This window comes from Neovison vison, chromosome 11 (genome assembly GCF_020171115.1).
Source record: "Neovison vison isolate M4711 chromosome 11, ASM_NN_V1, whole genome shotgun sequence".
In the NCBI taxonomy this organism is placed as follows: domain Eukaryota; kingdom Metazoa; phylum Chordata; class Mammalia; order Carnivora; family Mustelidae; genus Neogale; species Neogale vison.
In genome coordinates, this window is record NC_058101.1 from 189,560,368 (window position 1) to 189,579,727 (window position 19,360).

The window sequence follows — 19,360 nt, forward strand, 5'->3', positions numbered from 1 at the left end:
CACTGCAGGAGATGTTGTTACAAATCCCTAAAAGGAGGCTAATAAGGAATAAAAGCCACTCATTTTATTCTTTATCACTAAAAACAAAAGGTTACTAAGAAGAGATGTGTGGAAATGAAGGACTGTGTGCAGATTGGGGTAAGGGGGACATCGGTTGTATGAAACTAAGTGTATCATTTATTCCTGCAGAACAAATAATTCCAATACTCACACTCACTACCTCAGGAATCTAGGAACTTCTTGTGGGTCAGGAATCTAGGAACAAGTTTAACTAGGTGATCTGCTTCATGGTCTTTCACAAAACTACAATCAAGGTGTTAGCGCAGGGTCTGAAGTCACATCAGAAGGCACAGCTGAAGAAGGACCCTCTTCCAAACTCATTCAGGTGTTATTGATACCATTCAGTTTCCCATGTGTGCTGTGGCCCCAAGAACCTCATCTTCTCCCCAGTTCTAGTAAACAAGCCTCTCACACAGCTTGTGTCATGAAACCATGCAAGGAAAGAAGGCAATGGTGAGAGTCCAAAGAAATCTAAGTCTTTTGTAAGCTTGAGTTTCCAAAATAAATTTCAGTTGGTCATATTGCATAATTATTTTTTCTATATTCCTGGATATTTTCTAAATTCCTGAGAATATTGCTTTTATATTAATAAGGTATATGGGTCTGTAGTGTTCATGTTTAAGGATCTGTGTCTGGCTTTGGAATCAGCATAATGCAGGATGAATGGGGATGTGTTCCCTTTGATTTCTATTTTTCAGAAGACTTAGTGAAGAATTAGTGATAGTTCTTAAACTTTTGGTAGTATCCACCAGTGGAGCCATTTGGTTTTGGGATTATCTTTGTGAGAAAGTTTGTGAAAGCTTCTGGGTAGCTCAGTTGGTTAAGCGACTGCCTTCAGCTCAGGTTGCAATCCCGGAGTCTCAGGATCGAGTCCCACATCGGTCTCCCTACTTGGCAGGGAGAAGATTATATTATTGGTTTTATATCATCTTTTTAATACAGGTGTTTACATTTATCAATTTTTCTCTATGCAGTGCATGCCATAAATTTTGTTTTTCCTTTATTTCTATTGATTTCAAAGTATTTCCTAATTTCTCTGTGATTTGTTCTTTGCCTATTGATTAAATCAAACTGTTCTACCCCTACTGTCTGTTAAGGTACTTTTTTTCACCCTGAGTGATGGCTGTTAGTTTTCCAAGGTACCACGGATTGGGAAGAAGGGGATGAGAATATGGTAATTTAAAGTGTCACAAAATTTTCTATTCTTACTAAGATTTGGGCATTTACTTAAAGAAATATCTGTGGATTGGTGCAAGCTTTTGGTTCATTTCGCAGAGTTTTGAAAAAGTTGATTCTGACAATCATTGCCAGTTTCTCTTTGCTTTTGTGAAGAAGAGAATTTTTAGAGGTTCTTACTCTGTCATTCCTGATCACAAATCAGTAAGTTTATTTTAAGTAAACTTACCTTCTACGTCTAATGTGCATCATTATTTTATATTGCCATGCTTTTATGCATTTTATTTGGTTATTCATTCTTGAAAGAGGGCAATTTTATTCTTACCTGCTAAAATAAAATACAGGAATATTAAAAAGTAAGCTGCCTTACTTTTTTTCTTGGTGTTTTTAGCATTGTAAGGTAAAATGTTAAGCTGGCTGTCTGGATGAATTCATTTTAAATTATCATTTCAGTCGATTTCCTGACTCAGTGGTTGTGAGTTATAGGTTGTAGGACTGGGTGGTATTGAGCGTTTTACAACCTCATGAAGGGAATACTGTTTTGTTTTTTTAATGCCCATTTTTATAAAAATAACTATATTTCCAGATGAAGAAATAGTAGAAAGAGAAACCTAGAAACCTTGTTTTACATGTGTGAAAATCTCTGTAATATGTAGCTTAATAGAAGGCAGCGTAATTCTAGTATTTGTGTTTATATTTAATCTTTTGAAATATGTTGTTTCTGGTTGACATATTATGAAGAATATCTTCTTTAAAAAGATACTTAAGTACAGGAAGAAATGTTTTAATAGACTTTTTTCTTGAAATTAAAAAAAAATTTTTAAATTTCTTTTCAGTGTACCAGAATTCATTGTTTATGTACCACACCCAGTGCTCCATGCAATCGATGCCTTCCATAATATCCACCACCAGTCTCCCCCAACCTCCCACCCCCGCCCCTTCAAAACCCTCAGGTTGTTTTTCAGAGTCCATAGTCTCTCATGGTTCATCTCCCCCTCCAATTTCCCTCAACTCCCTTCTCCTCTCTAACTCCCCATGTCCTCCACGTTATTTGTTATGCTCCACAAGTAAGTGAAACCATATGATAATTGACTCTCTCTGCTTGACTTATTAAATAGACTTTTTAATTCACTTTGCTTATTCTTATTTGATACTAGAACAAAACCATACATGGGGCACCTGAGTGGCTCAGTCAGTTAAGCATCTGTCTTCGGCTCAGTTCATGACCCCAGGGTCCTGGGCTTGAGCCCCACATGGTGCAACCTGCTCAGTGGGGAGACTGCTTCTCCCTCTTCTCTTTCTAAAATAAAGAAATAAAATCTTTAAAAAAACCCCACAAAATTATACATGTGTAGTTTCTTAAATGCTAATTGTAATGTGAACAGGCAAACACGTCAATATATTTTTGGTGTTCTTTTACATTAAAATATACTGGGTTATCCTGAATTGTGAATGGTAATTTTTACCCAAGTATGATCTGTGACATCCTGCACTGGACATTTAGCAAGTATTGGTTCACAGAGTTATGCATCTTCTAAATATTGGTTTATTTCATTACATAATATATTTTTAAAAGCCCCCCAAAATAACTACCCATCTCATCAGAAGAATCTTTAAATATTGGGAAGCTCTCAAACTAAAATTGATTTATACAAGTGACAGTTGCACTTTGTTTTCAAGAAAATGTGTGCCAGATATGCAATTTGAATGACCATAATAATTTTGTTATAGTGGTTTTTTTCAAGTAAAAATGTTTTTCTATGAGAAAAAGTGGCTGTGTCAGCTTCTAACTTAAAGTATCCTGCAAGTATTTTCTGGAAGCAATCATCATACAAACAATGTATGTAGAAGTGTTTAATATATATTTCCCATTTTATCACACAGAATAATAAAAAATGTGTGCTTCAGTGTTGAGATTAACAAAATCATTAATATTTTATTGATAAATATCACACAGATATCCTTAAGTGAAACTGGCATTTTTTCATTTTATTTCATTTATTAGTTTTTGGGAGGATGTGAAGGTAAAGAATACAACAGTTTGCTGCTACAAGCTTGATTTGTAAGAAGGCTTCAGCAGTTTTATCCACTATTTCTTTGCATCATCAGTGCAAATTTCAACACATTGGAAAGGACAAATACAGGCATATCTTGGAGATACAGTGAGATTGGTTCCAGACCCACAATAAAGTGAATAATGCAATAAAGTGAGTCAAATGATTTTTTTTGTTTCTTAGTGTACATAAAATTTATTTTATTCTACACTATAGTTTATTAAGATGCCATTATTAAAAAGTACATTATTGCTAAAAAATGCTAACCATCAATTGAGCTTTAAGCGAGTCATAATTTTTTTGCTGGGGGAGGTTCTTGTCTCAAAGTTTGCTGATGAGGATGGTGGTTGCTGGAGGTTGAAGTGGCTGTGGTAATTTCTTAAGATAAGACAACAATGAAGTTTACCCCATAATTTGACTCTTTCTTTCTTAAACAATTTATCTGTATCTTAGGATGCAGTTTGATAGCATTTTACCCACAGTAGAACTTTTTTCAAAGTTGGACTCAATCTTCACAAACCCTGATGCTGCTTTATCAAGTAAGCTTATGTAATATTCTAAATCCTTTGCTGAAATTTTAAGTCTTTCTAGCATCTTCACCAGAAGTAGATTCCATCTCAAAAAATCACTTTCTCTGTTTCTCCATAAGAGTCAAATCCTTATCCATTCAAGGTTTTTTTTTTTAAGATTTTATTTATTTATTTGAGAGCGAGAGTGCACAAACCATGGGGATGGGCCAAGGGAGTGGGAAAAGCAGACTCCCTGCTAAGCAGGGGGACGGATGTGGGGCTCCATCCCACAACCCTGGGATCATGACCTGAGCTGAAGGTAGACACTTAGCTGACTGAGCTACCCATGTGTCCCTATCCATTCAAGTTTTATCACGAGTTTGCAGCAATTCACTTATATCTTCAGGCTCCACTTATAATTTGAGTTCTCTTGCTCTGTCTACCACATCTGCAGTTACTACCTCTGCTGAAGTCTTGAACCCCTCAAAGTCATCCATGAGGTTTGGAATCAACTTTTTCCCAATTCCTGTTAATGTGGATATTTTGACTTCTTCCCATGAATCAAAAACATTCTTAATGGCATCTGGAATGTTGAGTTCTTCCTAGAAAGTTTTCAATTTACTTTGCCCAGATCCATCAGAAGAATCACTATGTAATGCCAGCTATACCCTTATTAAGTCTATTTCTTAAATAATAAGACTTAAAATACAAAATTGTTCCTTGATCTTTGGACTTCAGAATGAATGTTGCATTATCAGGCATGAAAACAACACTTATCTCATTGTACATCTCCTTCAGAGCTCTTGAGTAACCAGAGGGATTGTCAATGGACAGTAATATTTTCAAAGGAAACTTCTTTTTTCTGAGCAGCATTTCTCAATAGTGGGCTTAAAATATTGAGTAAGTCTTCTTATAAAAACAAGTGTGTCATCATTTAGGCTTTGTCTTTCCATTTGTAAAGCACACAGATAATGCATAATTGTTAGCCCTAGGATTTTTGGAGTTCTGGATTAAGCTTTGGTTTAAGAGAATTCTGTGGCTAATTTTCTATTCATACCGCTCAGCCTTTCTCCATAACAGCGAGAAGGCTGCTTTACTTTCTTTTTTTTTTCCAATTTATTTATTTTCAGAAAAACAGTATTCATTGTTTTTTCACCACACCCAGTGCTCCATGCAAGCCGTGCCCTCTATAATACCCACCACCTGGTACCCCAACCTCCCACTCCCCCGCCACTTCAAACCCTTCAGATTGTTTTTCAGAGTCTGGAGTCTCTCATGGTTCACCTCCCCTTCCAATTTACCCAAATTCCCTTCTCCTCTCTAACACCCCTTGTCCTCCATATTTGTTATGCTCCACAAATAAGTGAAACCATATGATAATTGACTCTCTCTGCTTGACTTATTTCACTCAGCATAATCTCTTCCAGTCCTGTCCATGTTGCTACAAAAGTTGGGTATTCATCCTTTCTGATGGAGGCATAATACTCCATAGTGTATATGGACCACATCTTCCTTATCCATTCATCCGTTGAAGGTCATCTTGGTTCTTTCCATACTTTGGCCACCATGGCCATTGCTGCTATAAACATTGGGGTACAGATGGCCCTTCTTTTCACGACATCTGTGTCTTTGGGGTAAATAGGTGATATCTCAATGTGGTTTTAATTTGAATCTCCCTGAGGGCTAATGATGATGAACATTTTTCATGTGTCTGATAGCCATTTGTATGTCTTGATTGGAGAAGTGTCTGTTCATATCTTCTGCCCATTTTTTGATATGTTTGCCTGTTTCGTGTGTGTTGAGTTTGAGGAGTTCATTATAGATCCTGGATATCAACCTTTTGTCCATACTGTCATTTGCAAATATCTTCTCCCATTCTGTGGGTTGCCTCTTTGTTTTGTTGACTGTTTCCTTTGCTGTGCAGAAGCTTTTGATTTTGATGAAGTCCCAAAAGTTTATTTTCGCTTTTGTTTCCTTTGCCTTTGGAGACTTATCTTGAAAGAAGTTGCTGTGGCTGATATCAAAGAGATTACTGCCTATGTTCTCCTCTAGGATTCTGATGGATTCCTGTCTCACGTTGAGGTTTTTTATCCATTTTGAGTTTATCTTTGTGTATGGTGAAAGAGAATGGTCGAGTTTCATTCTTCTACATATAGCTGTCCAGTTTTCCCCGCACCATTTATTGAAGAGACTGTCTTTTTTCCACTGTATATTTTCTTACCATTCATGTGTTTATTGGGATAATGCTTTTATTTCTTCAAGAACTTTTCCTCTGTAGTCACAACTTGGGCTAACTGATGCAAGAACAGTCAGCTTTCAGCCTGTTTTGGCTTTCAACATTCCTTCCTCACTAAGCTTAATTATTTCTAGCTTTTAATAAAGTGATAGATGTGAGATGTTTTTTCTTTCCCTTGAACACGTAGAGGCCATTGTAGGCTTATTCACTGGCTAAACGTCAATATTGTTGTCTTAGGGAATAGGGAGGGTCAGGAAAGGAGGAGAGATTAGGAACTGCTGGTTGGTGGAGCAGTCAGAACACACACAACATGCATCAAAATTTGCTGTCTTATGCGGGTTCACTCATGACATTCCCAAGCAATTACAACAGTAACATCAAAGATCACAGATCACCATGAAAATATAATAATAATACAAAAGCTTGAAATGCTTTGAGAATTATCAAAATGTGATGTAGAGACATGAAGTGAGCAAATGCTGTTGGAAAAATGGCACTGATAGATTTGCTAGATGCAGGCTTGCCACAAACTTTCAATGTGTAAAAAAGCAATATCTGCAAAGTACAATAAAGCAAAATGCAATAAAATGAGGCATGCCTATTTTTTTGCTATTATTACAAAAAAGTTTGATATCATAGATCCTCTGAACATGTCTCAGGTTGGCTTTTCATTTTGTTGATTGTTTCCCTTTCTGTGCGGAAGCTTTTTAGTTGGATGCAGTCCCTCTTGTCTACTTTTGCTTTTGTTGCCTGTACTTTTTGTGTTATATCCAAGAAATCATTGCCAAGACCAGTGACAAGAGGCTTTTCCTGTATGTTTTCTTCTAGGAGATTTATGGTATCAGGTCTTACATTTAAGCCTGTAATCCATTTTTATTTAATTTTTGTGTATAGTATAAGGTAAAGGTTCAATTAGGAAAAGAAACTGAATAGATATTTCTTCAAAGAGATAAAAATAGTTAACAGGGTTATCAAAATGTGATCAATGTCACTAATCACCATGAAATCAAAATAAAACTACAATGAGACATCACCTACACTTACAAGAATGGCTATTTTTTTTTAAGATTTTATTTATTTATTTGAGAGAGACAGAGATAGTGACAGAGAGCACAAGTGGGGAGGAGAGGGAAAAGCAGGGAGCTCGACATGGGACTCAATCTCAGGACCCTGGGATCATGACCTGAACTGAAGGCAGACTCTTAACCAACTAAGCTACCCAGGCACCCTAAGAATGGCTATTATTTAAAGAAGACAAAGTGTTGGTAAAGATGTAGGGAAAAGAGAATCCTTGTGCTGTGCACTCTTGGTGAGAATGTAGATTGGTGCTACCACTATGGAAAGCAGTATGGAGGCTCCTAAAAAAATTAAAAATACAACTCCCGTACAATTCAGCAACTCCACTTCTGCTTGAAACAAAAGGAACTGAAATAGGAATCTTAAAGAGATCTCTGCACTGCCACATTCATTTCAGCATTATTTATGATAGCCAAGATATGGAAATAATCTAAATGTCCATCAACAGACAAATAGATAAGTAAAATATGGTATATACATAGAATGAAGTATTATTCAGCCTTAAAAGAGAAAGAAACCCTGCCATTGTGACAACATGGATTAACCTGAAGGTATTAAGCTAAGTGAAATGAGCTAGACACAGGACAGATAATACATGATACTACTTATATAAGAAATATAAAATAGGGGGTGCCTGGGTGGCTCAGTGGGTTAAAGCCTCTGCCTTCAGCTCAGGTCATGATCTCAGGGTCCTGGGATCGAAACCCGCATCGGGCTCTCTGCTCAGCAGGGAGCCTGCTTCCTCCTCTCTCTCTGCCTGCCTCTCTGCCTACTTGTGATCTCTGTCAAATAAATAAATAAAATCTTAAAAAAAAAAAGAAATATAAAATAGTCAAACTCATAGAATCAGAGAGTAGGATAGTGATTGCCAGGAGCTGAGGAGAGAGTAAAATGGAGAGGTATTATTTAAAGGGTACAAAGTTTTAGCTGTACAAGGTAAATAAGTAGAGTTCTACTGTACATTCTAATGCTTATAGTTAGCAATAGTGTGTTGTATGATGAAAAACTGCCCTCTTAGATTTTAAGTTAAGTGTTCTTATCGCAAGAAATAATAAAGGAAACAGGAGGAAACTTTTGGAAGTAAGAAATATGTTTATGACATCTAGTTGTATACATTAAAATGGATAGTCTTTTGTATGTCAATCATTCCCTCAATGAGTTGGCCTAAAAATATGTCTCAGGAAATGGAAAATGATTACTTAAATGAGAGAACAGTAGAAGAATCTGCCTTCTCTAATATATTAGATCAAGTACTTATAGGTAGAATACTATATCTAGATGGTACATTAGTCATATTTGGGTCAGCTCATTTTATTCCTACTTTTATAATTACAGAGCAGTCAAATTAAACATATATTACTGAAAGACAGTCATTGAAATGACTAAAAAAGGAAATACAAATATTTCTCTTAGAAGAAAATCAAAAGGATCCACCTGAATAAGGATTAATATTTAAAGTCTCTGAGCATCAGAGAGAAGATATCAAAATTGGTTTAATCTGTGTTCTAACAGGCAGGATTTTTTTTAAAAGACTTTATTTATTTATTGGACAGAGAGAGAGATCACAAGTAGGCAGAGATAACAGGCAGGATTTTGTGTGTGTATATAAAGTTAAAGAGTTGGCTTCAGGACAAGTGATACTGTAAGATCCCTAATCACTTCTGGTCAGAGCTATTTCACAAGGGACTGAAGAGGGTAAAGTAACATTACTTGAAAAACTAATGATGTATCAAATGTCGGCTAATTGAACATTAAAAAGAAAGAAAGAAAGAAAGAAAGAAAGAAAAAGAAGAAGAAGAAGCCAAAGGGAAAAGTACAAGTTAGAGCAAGTGCCTCCTAGTAAAAGACACAAAGAACAAGTAGAAACAAAATAACACTGAATAGATGGTGTTATACCAACCAACATTTATAAATACCAAAATTTATTTGGTAAATTAATAACTTAGTACTTTAGGACAGCTGAAGGAATTTTGCCATACTGGTCAAGCCACAACTCTATACTTATTCTGCCAGTTAGTCCCTATTGGCCTCAAAGTATCTACCAGGTTCAAACATCTTGTGAAGGGTTTATCATTCCGCAATGCTGTCATAAATTCAGGTTGATGACAAGGACATTAAAGGTCAACTTGTTCAACCCCTGGATTTTATAGATAAAGAAAATGAGGTCCTTGCAGATTAAGTAGCTCAACGTATTTCAAATCAGGACTAGAACTCAGGTATCTGTATTATTTGATACAGAAGTTTTAGTTGTATATCATCCAAGACTCCTCAAATGGAAAGTATTTCTAATCTATTTAAACAGAATTTTTTAAATGGTGTAAATTTTACAAAATGATGTTTTTACTGCACCTGACTCAACGATGTCAAAAGCTGATGGACTGTGAGAATATTAAGTTAATTAACAGGGAAGACTTTGGATTATGTTGAATGACTTACACTGTCATAACATAAATAAGTTTGTATTTTTTGAACTGAAATTAAGATTATTTACTCTTTTTTTTTTCTTTTTGACCAGTCTTTTAATCCAATAAAAATAAATATGCTTCTATTTCCAGAGTTGGATTCTGGAGCTATTCTACTAGGGTTTGAAAACTGATTCTACCACATACCAGATATGTAGTCTTAGGTAAGGCATTTAATTAATTGGTACCTCACCTACCACGTCTCTAAAATGGGACTAATGATAGGTCGTGAAGGATAAATGAGTTAATATATGTTAAAGAATTATGGACATTGGGGAGGGTAGGTGCTTTGGTGAGTGCTGTGAAGTGTTTAAACCTGGGGATTCACAGACCTGTACCCCTGGGGATTAAAATATATGTTTATAAAAAAAAATATATATATATATATGTGTATATGTTAAAGATTTAGTAGAGTGTCTAGTACATAATTATCACTATAAAATTAACAGCTATTTTTAAATTACAAGCATTGCTATTATCATTATATTTCATACATTTTCTTTGAGAGAAAATAACATGCTTTTGAGATGCCCCTTAAGTTCCATATCATTTAATCCAGGCTAGGATGATCCAAATACGTACAAATTAGTATTCCAACTGGTCTTTTTTAGAATGTACTATAATTTCTCTGTGAATCTATTTCAGAAATCAAAACATGATAAATACCCACTGGGAAGAATATGATAGGAATGTATGACACATATGACTTGGAGTGAAAATTTATTTTATTTTATTTTATTTTATTAGTATGGAATATTGTTATCCATTTAGTAAGTTTTTACACTCAGTATTCAACTTAAGGGTTGGTCTTTGTGAAACCAAGTAGGCCTGTGCTCTGTAAACTAATATTTGTATTTAAAGATATAGTTAATGTACAAATGTTGACAAGACTAGAAAATTTTCAGTTGTTTAAATTTAAGCTATATTTTGACAATATTTACATAAAGACCTTTAATCTATAGCAAAAATTCTAGATTACTATGCTAGCTTGTTACTTTTTTAATATATTCATGCTACCTATAAATTTTATTTTTTAGTAATATAATTATTTGAACAGACATCTTATTTTCCCCAGTCCAGAAAACCTCAGTAAATTATCCAGAGAACTATAAAATTAGAAGAAATATCTCTTATTGTAATAAACCAAGAAAAATAAAATACATATCATAGTGTTTTTTTTCCCCCCTCAGATACAATTTAGACCATAGAGTCCTAGAGAATAGTATCAAATATTCTACTAGGGAAAAATTAATACCTCACAAATATTTAAGAATCCAGATGCAATAATTAAAAATTATATGTTAGAACAATAAAGACATAAGTAGCTCTATAATGTACATAAGAAGTGGAACACTTCTAGGTATTCCACAAACAACATTTTAGCACAAAGGAAAAAAATTGGATTTACAAATGTGTCATATTCATGTTTCTCATGGTCCCTTAGCTTCAACAATAACCCAACCAACCTATCTTTGAACTGTTCTGCTTTCAAGATGATTGAATCTTTGATTCATAACTTTGGAACCTTTTAGATTTTCCAAGAATAGTTCCAAGATGGAGAATTTGGATACATTTACTTAATGTTTAGCTTTGATAGAAAATGGCATAATGCAGAACATAGTCCAAGTTTACTACAAAGAGGCTTTTATTTCTTTAGGTGATGAAACTACAGTTGACCCTTGAATATCATAGGTGTGAACTGCATGGGTTTACTTATTATATTCAGATTTTATAAAATAAATATATTAGGAAACTTTTTGAAGATTTGTGACAATTTGAGAGCTTGTTTGGAGGTTCTAGCAGGGAAGCGCAGCTACTCCTATACCCTTGACCTAAGAACAGTCCTCTCCTCTATCGGAGAATTCGACCGAATGCGCAGCTTCCGGAGGACGCACATGGAGAGGTGAGGGAGGAAGGGGACACCCGCCTAGCCAGCCAGATCAGCCGAATCAACCCTGGCGATCAATGGGGTGACAGATGTCGCAGCCAGATCGCCCTCACATCCGAAGATTTGTGAAAATTTGAAAAAAAAAAAAAAAAAACCTCACAGATGAACTGTATGTCCTCGAAATATTGAAGACATTATGGAAAAGTGAGGTATGTCATGAATGTATAAAATACATGTAGATATTAGTCTATTTTATCATTTACTACCACAAAATATGTATAAGTGTATTCTAAAAAGTTAAAATTTGTAGGGTACCCGGGTCATTCAGTCAGTTAAGCTTCTGTCTTCTGCTCAGGTCATGGTCTCAGGGTCCTGGGATTGAGTCCCACATTGGGCTCCCTGCTCTGTGGAGAGTCTGCTTCTCCTTTTCCCTCTGACACTCCCCTCTGTTCCTGCTTTCTCTCTCTTTCTAACACACTCGATTTCTCTCTCTAAATAAATAAAATCTTTTAAAACAATTAAATTTGTCAAAACTTATACACACTAACACATACCATTTTCAGCCTAGAGAAAGGTAAAAAAAACATAAAGATGCAGTGTTAAATCATAACTACATAAAACTAACTGTAGAAATACCGTATTACGGTAATAACTTCATATCCACTCCCTGTTGCTATTGCCGTGAGCTTAAGTGTTGGAAGAATTGGTCTAAAACGCCATGTGATTCTAGTCATCTTCACACGAGCAGTTTGTCTCTGGTAAATTGCGCCTCAAAATAGAAGGGATCTCTTGCGGTTCTCATGTATTTTTCATCATGTTTAGCACAATACCATACACCTTGAGTAACACCCCGGGGTTCATGAGAAGTACTACTGCTGGTGCTGCAGGAACTCCAAAGCAGCAGCAGAGAAGAGTCGTGACATTTCGAGAAAAAAAATGGAATTGCTTGGTAGACTATAAATTGAGGTCTGGGGTTATGATTGCCCACCATTTCAAGATAAATAAATCCAGCATAAGGACAATTGTAAAAAAGAAAAAAAATCACAAAGCTAGTGCTTAAACTATACCACCAGACATGACTATGTTGTACATTTAAAAAAATTTTTTAAAGATTTATTTATTTAGAGAGCATGTGTGCACACACAAGTAGGGGGAAAGACAGAGGGAGAAGAAGAGAGAAACTCAAGTGCACTCTGATTTGAGTTTTAAAAGATATTATTTTTTTATTTGGCAGAGACCGGTGGGGGGAGAGAGCATGAGCAGGAGGGAGCAGCAGAGAGGGAGAAGCAGGCTCCCCAATGTCGGGGACCGCCTCCGGCCGGGAAAGTCCCCGCCATTACAAGATGGCGCTTGGCTCACTGCCAGCAAAATATGCTGCAAGTAAACAAGGAACTTTCTGGTGAAGCTTGCCTAAAGGAGGACATATTCATTGGCTGTTTCAAATGTAATTAGCATAGTAACAGGACTCTCATTGGCTCTCCCCATTGTTTGGCCCCTTATTGGTCACCCTGCTCACTGATTGGTCATGTAAATGTATATAAGTGTGTAGACTTGCGGAAATAAAGAGAAGAAGCATTAACACCATACCGGGGCTTCTTGTCGTCCTTGCCGGTCGAGGGCGACAAATGGTGCGGAGACCCGGGAATAGTTAATGAGTAAGTAAACCTTGCAAGGAGAAAAACCACAGGTAAGCGGGGAAGGAACCACGATTAAAGTGGTGGGAATCTTGTACAAGACCGCAATAAGAAGCGGGCGGCCATAGAGCCAGGGTTTTCTTAAGGGACCACGATTAAAGTGGTGGGAATCTTGTACAAGACCATAATAAGAAGCGGGCGGCTATAGAGCCGGGATTTTCTTAAGGGACCACGATTAAAGTGGTGGCAATCTTGTACAAGACCGCATAAGAAGCGGGCGGCCATAGAGCCGGGATTTTCTTAAGGGACCACGATTAAAGTGGTGGGAATCTTGGACAAGACCGCAATAAGAAGCGGGGCGGCCATAGAGCCGGGATTTTATTCCGCGGTAAAGCGGGGAATAAAGGTCGACTGAAGTATATGTGCGTAAAAAGTCAGTGTGTTAGTTAGTGTCTTTAACGTCCACGTCTGTTGTCTGTGTGTTCATAATGGGATCTGAAGTATCTAAAGTGTGGTTAGAAGGGTCTTTAAAAGACCTGCTGTAAGCCAATGGAACTCCACTAAAAGCAAAAACTGCTCGGGCCTTTTTGAATACAGTGGAAAAGGCGGCTCCATGGTTCCTAGAGGAAGGCTTGCTAAACATACCTCAATGGGACCACCTGTGATCCAGGGTTTGGCCCCTGTAAAACCTATTAATGCCTCAGGGCCATATCAACCTTTGCCATTGAGGACCCGGTGCCACAGGCGAGACATTATCATAAGCTGTTCCATGTGAATGCTTTAACTCTTCGCCTCAAATTTAACATAACAAAAGCACAGGCACGGGACATAGTCTCCTGCAGAAACTGCTTGACTTTACTACCTGCACCGTCCTTGGGGGTTAATAGTAAGGGTCTGTTACCTAGTCATATATGGCAAATGGGTGTCACACATGTTTCAGAATTTGGAAAGTTAAGATATGTTCATGTACCTGCTCTGGAATAATTTTCGCCTCAGTGCATACAGGGGAAAAATCCAGAGATGTTATCGCCCATTGCCTACAGGCTTTCGCGGCATGGGAAAAGCCATGCCAGTTAAAGACAGATAATGGTCCAGCCTACACCTCACAACCCTTTAAAGCCTTCCTACAACAACTTGACATTCACCTGATACATGGAATACCCTATAACCCACAAGGACAGTGTGTTGTGGAGCGCGCGCATCTTACAATAAAAAATGCGCTTTATAAACAAAAAGGGGGAATGGGGACACCTTCAGGTCCCCTAAAGATAAGCTCAACACCATTCTCTTTATTTTGAATTTTTTAACGTTGGACAAAACAGGTAAATCAGCTGCAGACAGACATGCAAGTGCTGTTGCTGCTCCCCCTAAGCCTTTAGTACTTTGGAAGGACATCCTCACAGGAAAGTGGAATGGACCAGATCCAGTGTTAGTATGGAGTAGGGGGTCTGTATGTGTTTTTCCACAAGAAAAAGAGGCTCCAATTTGGATCCCAGAGCGGCTGGTGCGTGCAGCCTTGCCTCTGAACACCAGTCATGATGCTGATGATAGTGCTGGGGATGCTACACCTCCTGCGGCAGACTCAAGCCAGAGAGCTGTGAGCAGTGGTTAAAGCATGGCTATATCCTTTACCAGTGACTAACTCTTCTCTCATATTCCCTCCTCTCCCTTTGATGCATGGCAGGTCTGTAACTTGTTAGGAGCATGTACTGATATCTCAGCAGTGTCCATGTTAAATGGTGGCAAATTCCTCAACTGTTCTTATAAAGAAAATGACTCTAGTACCTTTGAGACAACAGTTAATGTGTCTTGTCCCAATAATATTATTTATCAGCCCACTCCCATATGCATCTCGCCACCGTTCCTTTTCCTCGTAACAAATGCTAGCAAGCTGAATGATATGTTGAATTGCACTAAGAATTGCTATCTTTCCCAGTGCTGGAATGTCACGGCCTTCAAGCTGGCTGTGATTATGCGTATCCCTACTCCTATCCCAGTTTTCATTCCAGAGGACAAGTTACCGGTGGTGCTATCCAGAAAGAAGAGAGACTTTGGTATCACAGCCGCCATTGTGACAGCATTGGCTATATCTACAGCAGCTGCCACGGCAGCAGCAGTCTCGCTTGCTGCAACTAGACCCACTGCGGAAGCTGTGAACACCCTTGCAGCAGGAACGGCAGCAGCCCTTCAAACACAGACTCAGATCAATGCACATCTGCAAGCAGGAATCCTAAATAGTCAACCAGAGAGTGGATTTGGTTCAAGAACAAGTGGACATACTGGGGGCCCTATTGGGACTGGGATGTGTAGCACCCTTCCCGGCAATTTGTGTAACTCCCATAGCCTATGCTAATATGAGTAACTTACAGAATGTCTCCCGACAGCTCTCCCAGTATTTGCAGGGTGCTTGGTCTGACGATTTTCAAAATTTCACACGAGTACGCGTGTGCAACCAGCTTCCCTCCCAGAGCTATTTCAAACATTCAGCAGTATGTTCCAGTTTACCAAACAATGGGCTGGCACAATTGGTCTTCTTGTCCTCCTTCTTATTGGCATTCTGCTTCTATTCAGAAAAGTTCGCCAGTGGAGAACACAGCAGCGAGAGCAGAGCCAAGCTATGATACAAGCCCTTATGTCAATAGAGGCTGGGACATCTCCCCAGGTATGGCTAAGCATGCTGGATCGGTAGTCAAAGACGGGTAAGATCAGTAGAGAAACATACCAACCTAAGACAGGACAGAGATCATCGATATCTTGTGTCTGATGACGGGTAAGGATGTTTTCTGCTACTGACGACCTAAGACAGGCACTATCTCTGCCATAACAAAAAAGGGGGAGATGTCGGGGACTGCCTCCGGCCGGGAAAGTCCCCACCATTACAAGATGGCGCTTGGCTCACTGCCAGCAAAATATGCTGCAAGTAAACAAGGAACTTTCTGGTGAAGCTTGCCTAAAGGAGGACATATTCATTGGCTGTTTCAAATTTAATCAGCATAGTAACAGGACTCTCATTGGCTCTCCCCATTGTTTGGCCCCTTATTGGTCACCCTGCTCACTGATTGGTCATGTAAATGTATATAAGTGTGTAGACTTGCGGAAATAAAGAGAAGAAGCATTAACACCATACCGGGGCTTCTTGTCATCCTTGCGGTCGAGGGCGACACCCCAACAAGCAGGGAGCCTGACGTTGGGCTTTATGTGGGGCTCCATCCCAGGACCTATGGATCATGATCTGAGTCAAAGGCAGATGCTTAAGCAACTGAGCCACCCAGGTACCCCAACAGTATTACACTTTTTGCAACATATCTTTTATCTTATACTGAAAATGCAGCTTTTATGTGAGTAAAGTATTGCTATAAGAAAGAAATACCTATAGACCCTAATGTGATTCAAGAAAAAGTCAAATCATTACATGGCAACTTAAAGTGAAAGTAAGTTGAATGATCTAAAGCTGGAGAATCTGATGCCAGTAAAGGATGGTTTGATAATTTTAGAAAAGAGTTTGGCATAAAAAATGTCAAGATAATAGGAGACACAACTTTTGCCCACCAAGAGGCAGCATATGAGTTCCCAGACACCTTTAAGAAAATTATTGATGAGAAAGGATATCTGCCCAACAGGTTTTTCATGCAGAAGAAAGTGTCCTATTCTGAAAAAAAAAAAAAAAAAGCCACAAATGTCATTTATTAGTAAGGAAGAAAAGCAAACACCAGGATGTAAGGCATGAAGAAACAGGCTAACTTTACTATTTTGTGCAAATATGGTTGGGTTTATGATCAGGATTGCCTTTATTTATGAGACTCTTAACTGCTGAGCCTTGAAGGAAAAGGATAAACCCCAGCTATCAGTCTTTTTATTGTACAAGAATTCCCCCCCACCTTTTTTTTCTGGATTGGTTGCATTGATGCTTTGTCCCTGAAGTCAGGAAGTAAATCAGCAGTAAGTGACTGGCTCTTAAAGTTCTCTGGATATTGGACAATGCCCTTGGTCTCCGACTACACCATGAGTTCAACAGTGAAGGCATCAAAATGGTCTACTTGCCCCCAAATGCAATGTATCTAATTCAGGATCTGGATCAGTGGGTCAAAAGGATTTTTAAAACTCTTTATAGTGGTACTCTATGGAAAGGACTGTAAATACTATGGAAGAGAACTTCCTTTAGGAGAGCATCATGTAAGTCTGGAAGAGTAACACCATTGAAGATTCCATCATTGTTAAAGAAAAAGCCGTCAAAATGACCAAACATGAAACAGTAAATTCCTGCTGGAGAAAACTGTCCAGATGTTGTGCATGACTTCAAATGATTTACAGCAGAGCCAAAACAGGGAATGATGAAAGAGATTGTGGATATGGCAAAGAGGTGGGCATGAAGGGTTTTAAGAGATGGATCTTGCAGAACTTAAGAGTTAATAGACACTACGTTAGAGGAGTTAACAGACAACTTGATGGAGATGAGTGCTTCCAAAGGAGACAATGAGGAAGAAAATGTAGAATAAGCAGGGTCAGAAAATAAATGGATAAGAGATATTCTGGTAGAAGGATTCCAATTATTCAAGATGACTCCTGACTTCTTTAACAACGTGGACCCTTATAATATGGATACTGAAATTAAAGCTAATGGTGGAAGAGCAAAAAAGATCACACAGAAATTAGGATGTATTTCCATAAAGTTACACTGAGTCTTCCTGCCTCTCTTGCCTGTCCTTCCACCTCCTCCACCTTTTCTGCCTCTGCCACTTGAGACAGCAAGACCAGTCCTTCCTCTTCCTCAGTCTACTCAATGTGGAAACAAACTATAGGGATGAAGACCTCTATGATGTTCCACTTCCATTTAAGGAATGATGAATTATCATCATACTGTGTAGTTCATAAACTTAACTGTTGTGTGGTATGTATGTGTCTTCTGAAAATCTAATAATTATGGCAAAAATGACATGAATTGTTTTTGTATTACTATCATCATCATGGTTGCCTAAGAATTCATTGTGTAGAACATCATGTGCAAGACTTGTATGCAAGTGCATAGCCTGTCCTTACGTAGGCATAAGGTGAGTGATATTTCATATAAAATTAATGATGTGTTAGTTTTTTGCTGTTTTATAACTTTGCTTCCAAATAAAATACATTACCATACTATATGCCTCTTTCTCTTGTAATTGGAGGAACTGGATTATCACTCTATCATCACAAGTAAGGGATTCTTTTAAAATGCAATAATGGGGCATCTTGAGTGGCTCAGTCCATTGAATGTCCGTCTTTGGTCACGACCTCAGGGTCCTCAGATCAAGCCGTGAGTTGGGCTCCTGCTCAGTAAGATTCATCCCTCTTCTCCCTCACCTTCTTCTTTTCCCCAACTCGTGCTTTCACTCTCTCAAATAAATAAATAAAAGATAGATAGATAAATAGATAAATCTTTTACAAAGGGAACATTGTTTCCAATATTGTACTACAAATATGACTGTAATACTCTATTCCATAAAAATTTTATAACAATTTATGCATTAGTGTATATAGGATAGGCTTCTGTGAGGCAATCAAATTGCTTACAATAAGTTACCACAATGATGCCCAAGTGACTCAGTCGATTAAGCATCTGCCTTCAGCTCAGGTCATGATCCCAGGGTCCTGGGATTGAGTCCACACCCTACTCCCTGCTCAGTGAGGAGTCTGCTTCTCCCTCGTCTGACACTCCCTCTACTTGTGCCTTCTCTCTGACAAATAAATAAATTAATAAATAAATAAAATGTTTTAAAAAAAAGGTATCATGAACCAAACATATTGCTCTTTCTTCATTATCAACACATAATAATTATATCTATACATAAATATGAATTTCTCTTTCCCTTTATTTTTTCATTTTTGATATCTAGTGTTAGTAATGTGTGTAACACCTACAGTGTTTTGTATCTTATAAGACAATATTCATGTAGATACTGACAGACTTACCTTGTAACAGACAAGATGAACTTAGGGTATTGATAAATATAGTACAGTGTTGCAAATGTATTTTTATGATTATCTTAATAACATTTTCTTTTCTCTGGCTTATTTTGTTGTAAGAATATGGTAAGTAATCATATAACACACAAAATATTATTAGTTGATTGTATTTTTGATGAAGCTTCCAGTCAACAGTAGGCTTTTAGTAGTTAAGTTTGGGGGGAGTCAAAAGCTCTACTTGAACATTTGACTGTGTGGACAGTGGGTGCCCCAACCCCTGTGTTTGTTTAAGGGTCAACTATACTATAGCAGTGACTCTGTCTA